This window comes from Brassica napus, unplaced genomic scaffold (genome assembly GCF_020379485.1).
Source record: "Brassica napus cultivar Da-Ae unplaced genomic scaffold, Da-Ae ScsIHWf_1344;HRSCAF=1918, whole genome shotgun sequence".
In the NCBI taxonomy this organism is placed as follows: domain Eukaryota; kingdom Viridiplantae; phylum Streptophyta; class Magnoliopsida; order Brassicales; family Brassicaceae; genus Brassica; species Brassica napus.
The window spans coordinates 122,501-130,000 of NW_026014760.1; positions in this window are offsets into that span (position 1 = coordinate 122,501).

The following is a 7,500-nucleotide window of genomic DNA, read 5'->3' on the forward strand; positions in this document are numbered from 1 at the left end:
GCCTCACGTCGCTCAGTCCATACCCGGACCGAACCTCTAAAAATTTTGCCCTTTATTTAAAATATCGCCCATTGGCGAGGGCTAACTCAGATCCTAGCTCAAGACTACCTTAGTCATGTCCTAGCTAGATCCTTTCAACTTATGCACAGCGGAATAGTATCTACTTAACCATTGGTCTAAAACCAATCTAACACTTGTCTGGTCAGATCACCTCAGCTACTGGTCAGTAAACACAACTGCCAGCTAGCTCCAAGGTCAATCCTGAACCTAGACCAAGTCATACAATCAGAGGTTCTGTTCCCCTAAGCCATTCTATCTAGATCTATGAAACTTTGACAGATCATACCTTTGCCACATTCCCGGAGCTTGTTAGCTCATTGTCCCAGCTGACTTAGCTAGCTCACCCAGCTAGTTGAGCTGAACCACTTCACTTGAGGTTTGCTGCTCCGTTCCAGCTGATCGAGCTGCGAGGTAGCTTTGCCCAGCTCCCCGTCCACTCGTCCAACTCCCTTATACCTGCATAAACTCTTCCCTTGGGTACTTAGTCATTCAGCCAACCATCCCCACAGACATAAGTAACCCTTGAGAAGTCTTCAAACAGCTAAGGACATGCATCTGGCCCTTACCGGCTCATGCACTGTCCCACATCCTTTTTGCCTTATCAACTTATGATACCAAGTCCAGCTCATGGACTAACAATGCCCATCAGATCCTGAGTCAATCAACCAACCACCCCACATGACTCAGAACTGATGAGTCTTCATACTTCCTAATCAGTCATGGAACCATGTCCCACTGAACCTGATTAGTGTTGCTCTTACCACCGGTGCATCCTTTGATCAATCAGATCAGACACCTTGATCCATCATCCAAGGATCAGGTCGTCCATCCTTGCCCATGATCAGGTCACACACGACCTGCCTTACCAACACCAAGGTTGATAACCAGCAATTCCTTATGATCAATATCATAAGTCACAATATGTTCCAGCACACAAACATATGATCAGATATCCTTACACAAGGATCTGACCCCAATATGCCCTCAGGTGCAATTTCGACCGCAAGCAAACCTGCTCCAAAAATCAATTAAAATTCATGACAATTCATGATAAATCATAACTAAGAGAATGGTCCAATCGGATTTCCTAGAACCGGCCTCCATCCCATAGATCTCGGCCAAGATCAGCCAAACCGGCCCAAGGGACCATCTCTAAATCAATCCCTAAAAACTCATTAGGATTCATGATAATTCATGATAAATCTTAACTCAGAGAATGGTCAAGTCAGAATTCCAAGAACCGATCTCGATCCTATGGATCTTGACCTAGAACAGCCCCACCGGCCACCTTGACCATCTCGAAATCAATCAGATAAAAATCCCCAAATACCATGATAATTCATGATAATTCACCACTAAGAGGATTCCAAAGTCAGATCGCCATAAATCAATCAGGAAGTAGGAGATCCGGACTTAGCTGCCAAACCAAGGCCATGGAGGGTTCTTCTGAACCGGCCAAGCCATGATTCAGTGCTACTATGTCTAATCATCAATCTCAATCTTAAGAAGAAGAAATAATATGATTAATATTCATAAAACAAAGTAAGGTGTAACTGCAGGACCAGATCAGCCCATAGTGTACCAGACTATGTCCAATGGTCTGCAGTCCCCACCTGTTACCTCATCAGGGCGTCCATGCTCCTCCTAGCATGCCTTCATCAAACCCTTATCACATACTTCCAGTATTGATAAGATCTAACCATGGTTCATGCCCTTCCTTGTCACATACTTCCACATCCTCCCTTCCCTGGAACTCCCATGAAACCACTTTCTACACTGCATCTACCTTCAAGGCTGTCTTGGCCTGTAAGAGTGGAGTCTGGCCTTCTCCCTTCTCTCCTGGTTATCTGCGTGTGTTCCCAAGACACAGAGGAAGCCCAGGATGTGATCATCCATGATCAAACATCATCACAGGGTCGTCCATCACTTCCCCCTTCAGTGCCCATGAAACTGCCTTTCTACACACATCTGCCCTTAAGGCTGTCTTGGCCTTTGGGAATGAGTTCCGGTCATCTACCTTCTTTCCTCACCATTTGCGTGTGTTCTCAGGCCCTGGAGGATGCTTTGGGTGATAACATCACGGATCAAAGCCACCAGAAAGTCGTTCATAACTTCCCCCCTTGATCTCTCCCAAAACTGCCTCTTTATGGCCTTCACACAACCATGGGTCTTGGATTGGGAATCCGACCAACTCTCTATCTTTTCTCTGTGTTTCTTTGTGTTTCAGGGTGTAGAAGGAAGCCCTGGTGTGCCTGCAAAGGCACGGACTTGCCTGCCTTTTATAGAAGAAGGGGTGGTTATTTTTTTAACCATTGCATCCCTTCGGTTTCAATCCTGGCCATTGATTTAATCAATGGTCCAGATCACACCCTTTCGCCTCTGGCAGTTACCAGACGTCCTGGAACTGTCAAACCACTCCTGGACATGTCCAAAGCAAGCCCACACGGATTGCCCATGCTCCTGGCTCAATCCCAATAGCCCACCAGCCCATCGGCACACACGGGTCACCCATATGGCCGGGCCACTGTCCAGACCCGGCCCAACTGCCCATGACTTGAACACTCAGTCCAGCTGAGTTGAGCTGATTCCCAGATGTCCCAGCTGAGTGAGCTAGTCCATCTAGCTCAGGGAGCTGACACACTCTTCAGTGAGCTACACTGAGCTGCACTACACTTCACCTAGCTGGTCGAGCTTGCTTACTGCATCGCCCAGCTGTTATACACTGTGTCCAGCTTGCTTCCTTTATCTTCTTCAATCCTTCTAAGTCCCTTTGTCTATTTCCAGACCTAGACTTAGTTTTCCCATGATCCATTCTGATCACTCACTTCATCGAGCTTCACCTGGATCTTGTCCAGCTACCAGCTCGCTTGTCCAGCTCCTTTGAGCTTGTCTCCTTCTTGGATTAGCTATGCCTTAGCTTCCTGATGCCCTTAACCTTACTTCCAGGCTATGACACGCTTGTCTTTGGGCCATATGACCATACTGGTGCATTTCCACGCACCGCAGTCCGTCCGGACGATCCTATCCAGAATCGGGGACATGACAAGTCTCCCCCACTTACGAAGGATTCGTCCTCGAATCCAGTGGTGTTAACCTCTTGTCTCATGACAAAGGTTCCATACGAACTCCTTTGGACCCGGAACATGGAGCATGCTCGATTGGTTCTTTCTAACCAATTCGTTGCATCTCCCACCTTGTTCCTTCTCACTGACCACGTCCTGGTCATCATATACACAACAAGTCTCCCCCACTTGATAGATATTTAACCCAAAATCTTATCAAGTGGTCCATCAAGCACCCATACAAAGACATGACTTGTGTTACTGACCCAACTCTCCAGGCTGCGGTCCTAGTAGACACCAAGTCTCTTACTCTCTGACCCTAGTCCATGACTAGATCATCTTCAGTCCCTAAGAACTTACTGCATACCCGAGTCTTAGTAGATTTACCCAATCTCCAAGCCACTCAATGTATCAGTCAAGTCTTAATGAACTCGTTCCAATCTTTAGGCCGCTTGTTGTACCACAAGTCCTAACAGATTGTTTTGTTTCCTTATGTCCTTACAGACACCAAGGGTTCATGATCCCAGCCTAATCGTACTGGATCATCCCTTAACCGACCACAGCCTTTTCCAGCTTGGCCATATTGCGATCTTAGTCCCTACTAGACTAAACCGCCTTATCTTTACTTCTGTCCATCACTGGACTTTGTCATATTTCGATCCTGGTCCATTTAGGACGTGATCATATTCCGGTCCTGGTCCACTCAAGGACTCGACCGTGCATTCCGACCATAGGTCCATCTCCGAGTAGGTCGTGTCCTGATCCTCGTCCCTTACCGGACTTGATCATATTACGGTTCTGGTCCACTCAGGGACTCAACCGTCTCAATCAATACACAGCCTGAAGCTACCATCTTTCTGTTTCACAAAAAGAACTGGTGCTCCCCAAGGCAATACACTAGGGCGTATGAACCCCTTCTCAAGCAACTCCTCAAGTTGCTTCTTCAGCTCTGCCATCTGAGCTGGTGCCATTCTATATGGACTTTTAGATAATGGGGCCGTTCCAGGTTCCAATTCAATGATGAATGGGTCAGCCCTATCAGGGGGAATGCCCTGTAGTGCCCCAAACACATCCTGAAATTCCCGAACCAACGGTATACCCTCTGGGTCACAGGCCCCTACAACCTCATCAGTGTAAATGGTAGCCAAAAAGGCCTCACAACCATTTCCAAGCATCCGTTCTACTTGGACTGCTGAAACCACCAAACTACAAGAGGTTGGCTTGATTCCTTGGTACTTAATCGGGGTCCAAACTCGTTCTCAAGTTGCACCCTTCCCCGGTAACAATCTTGAGTTGCCCGATACTTTCCCAACCAGTCCATGCCCAAGATCACTTCATGATGCTTGAGGGGGACCACAATCAGATCTATAGGCATCGGCCTATCCAAGATCACCACAGGGATGTCCTTAACCAGACCGAGTGAGTTCCTAACTTGCTCTCCGGCCGCACTCACTCGTTCAGGACCATCCCATGTTCCATACTGGAACAAACCTTTTCCAATCATACTTGGACTCACAAAACTATGTGTAGCTCCAGTATCAAATAATGTGTTTCCACACCACCGATTATTAAGTACTTAGATGAGTAGGATCTCGGTTTGATCACACATTTGGAAAATGTCCCATACCATTCTCCAAAGCATCACACATATGTGAACGTCCTATACCATTCACAAAAGTGTTTATAGTATACCTCAATCCTCATCATACTAAGATACTTAACATCGTGTTTCCAATTCCTCTTGGAATTGATCCATTCCATTCACTCAATCTTAAGGAATCCTACCTTGACTTACACTGAGTCCAGGCTGATCCATCTTATCACAAGCTCACTCATGTACTAGCCATGTAGCGTCTCCCTTAGACTAACATGAACATTGCATATGCTCACTTGTTTTGAACGGCCACCAAGGGATAACATTTACCTCCAAGAGAGTGCTGCACGTTTCTTTCAACCTAAGCCACTCTCTGGTCCATGTTACTTCCCTTGTCCAGGTCGTCCGTACAAAGATCTTGCATTGCGTCCATCATCCAATCCGTCTATTATTCCCAATAACTAGATAAACTAACCTTTATGTTTTCAGGGTCTTGCCGTGGAAGAGTGTATCTTGGCTAAGCCGGCTCATCTTGGAACTTCCCCGTTCACAAGCATGAAACCCAAACTTACCTCAACTCTCACTTGGCTCACCACAACTAAGGTTCCAAGTCATCTCAGTTTTCAGAAATAATTTCGGTTTGGAACTCAACATCTTTGAGCACTGTCCGTAACAGGATCAAGCATGCTCTGATACCAACTTGTAAGACCCGATCCCGGCCGACTAGGCCGCGGTCGATGCCTCACGTCGCTCAGTCCATACCCGGACCGAACCTCTAAAAATTTTGCCCTTTATTTAAAATATCGCCCATTGGCGAGGGCTAACTCAGATCCTAGCTCAAGACTACCTTAGTCATGTCCTAGCTAGATCCTTTCAACTTATGCACAGCGGAATAGTATCTACTTAACCATTGGTCTAAAACCAATCTAACACTTGTCTGGTCAGATCACCTCAGCTACTGGTCAGTAAACACAACTGCCAGCTAGCTCCAAGGTCAATCCTGAACCTAGACCAAGTCATACAATCAGAGGTTCCGTTCCCCTAAGCCATTCTATCTAGATCTATGCAACATTGACAGATCATACCTTTGCCACATTCCCGGAGCTTGTTAGCTCATTGTCCCAGCTGACTTAGCTAGCTCACCCAGCTAGTTGAGCTGAACCACTTCACTTGAGGTTTGCTGCTCCGTTCCAGCTGATCGAGCTGCGAGGTAGCTTTGCCCAGCTCCCCGTCCACTCGTCCAACTCCCTTATACCTGCATAAACTCTTCCCTTGGGTACTTAGTCATTCAGCCAACCATCCCCACAGACATAAGTAACCCTTGAGAAGTCTTCAAACAGCTAAGGACATGCATCTGGCCCTTACCGGCTCATGCACTGTCCCACATCCTTTTTGCCTTATCAACTTATGATACCAAGTCCAGCTCATGGACTAACAATGCCCATCAGATCCTGAGTCAATCAACCAACCACCCCACATGACTCAGAACTGATGAGTCTTCATACTTCCTAATCAGTCATGGAACCATGTCCCACTGAACCTGATTAGTGTTGCTCTTACCACCGGTGCATCCTTTGATCAATCAGATCAGACACCTTGATCCATCATCCAAGGATCAGGTCGTCCATCCTTGCCCATGATCAGGTCACACACGCCTGCCTTACCAACACCAAGGTTGATAACCAGCAATTCCTTATGATCAATATCATAAGTGACAATATGTTCCAGCACACAAACATATGATCAGATATCCTAACACAAGGATCTGACCCCAATATGCCCTCAGGTGCAATTTCGACCGCAAGCAAACCTGCTCCAAAAATCAATTAAAATTCATGACAATTCATGATAAATCATAACTAAGAGAATGGTCCAATCGGATTTCCCAGAACCGGCCTCCATCCCATAGATCTCGGCCAAGATCAGCCAAACCGGCCCAAGGGACCATCTCTAAATCAATCCCTAAAAACTCATTAGGATTCATGATAATTCATGATAAATCTTAACTAAGAGAATGGTCAAGTCAGAATTCCAAGAACCGATCTCGATCCTATGGATCTTGACCTAGAACAGCCCCACCGGCCACCTTGACCATCTCGAAATCAATCAGATAAAAATCCCCAAATACCATGATAATTCATGATAATTCACCACTAAGAGGATTCCAAAGTCAGATCGCCATAAATCAATCAGGAAGTAGGAGATCCGGACTTAGCTGCCAAACCAAGGCCATGGAGGGTTCTTCTGAACCGGCCAAGCCATGATTCAGTGCTACTATGTCTAATCATCAATCTCAATCTTAAGAAGAAGAAATAATATGATTAATATTCATAAAACAAAGTAAGGTGTAACTGCAGGACCAGATCAGCCCATAGTGTACCAGACTATGTCCAATGGTCTGCAGTCCCCACCTGTTACCTCATCAAGGGCGTCCATGCTCCTCCTAGCATGCCTTCATCAAACCCTTATCACATACTTCCAGTATTGATAAGATCTAACCATGGTTCATGCCCTTCCTTGTCACATACTTCCACATCCTCCCTTCCCTGGAACTCCCATGAAACCACTTTCTACACTGCATCTACCTTCAAGGCTGTCTTGGCCTGTAAGAGTGGAGTCTGGCCTTCTCCCTTCTCTCCTGGTTATCTGCGTGTGTTCCCAAGACACAGAGGAAGCCCAGGATGTGATCATCCATGATCAAACATCATCACAGGGTCGTCCATCACTTCCCCCTTCAGTGCCCATGAAACTGCCTTTCTACACACATCTGCCCTTAAGGCTGTC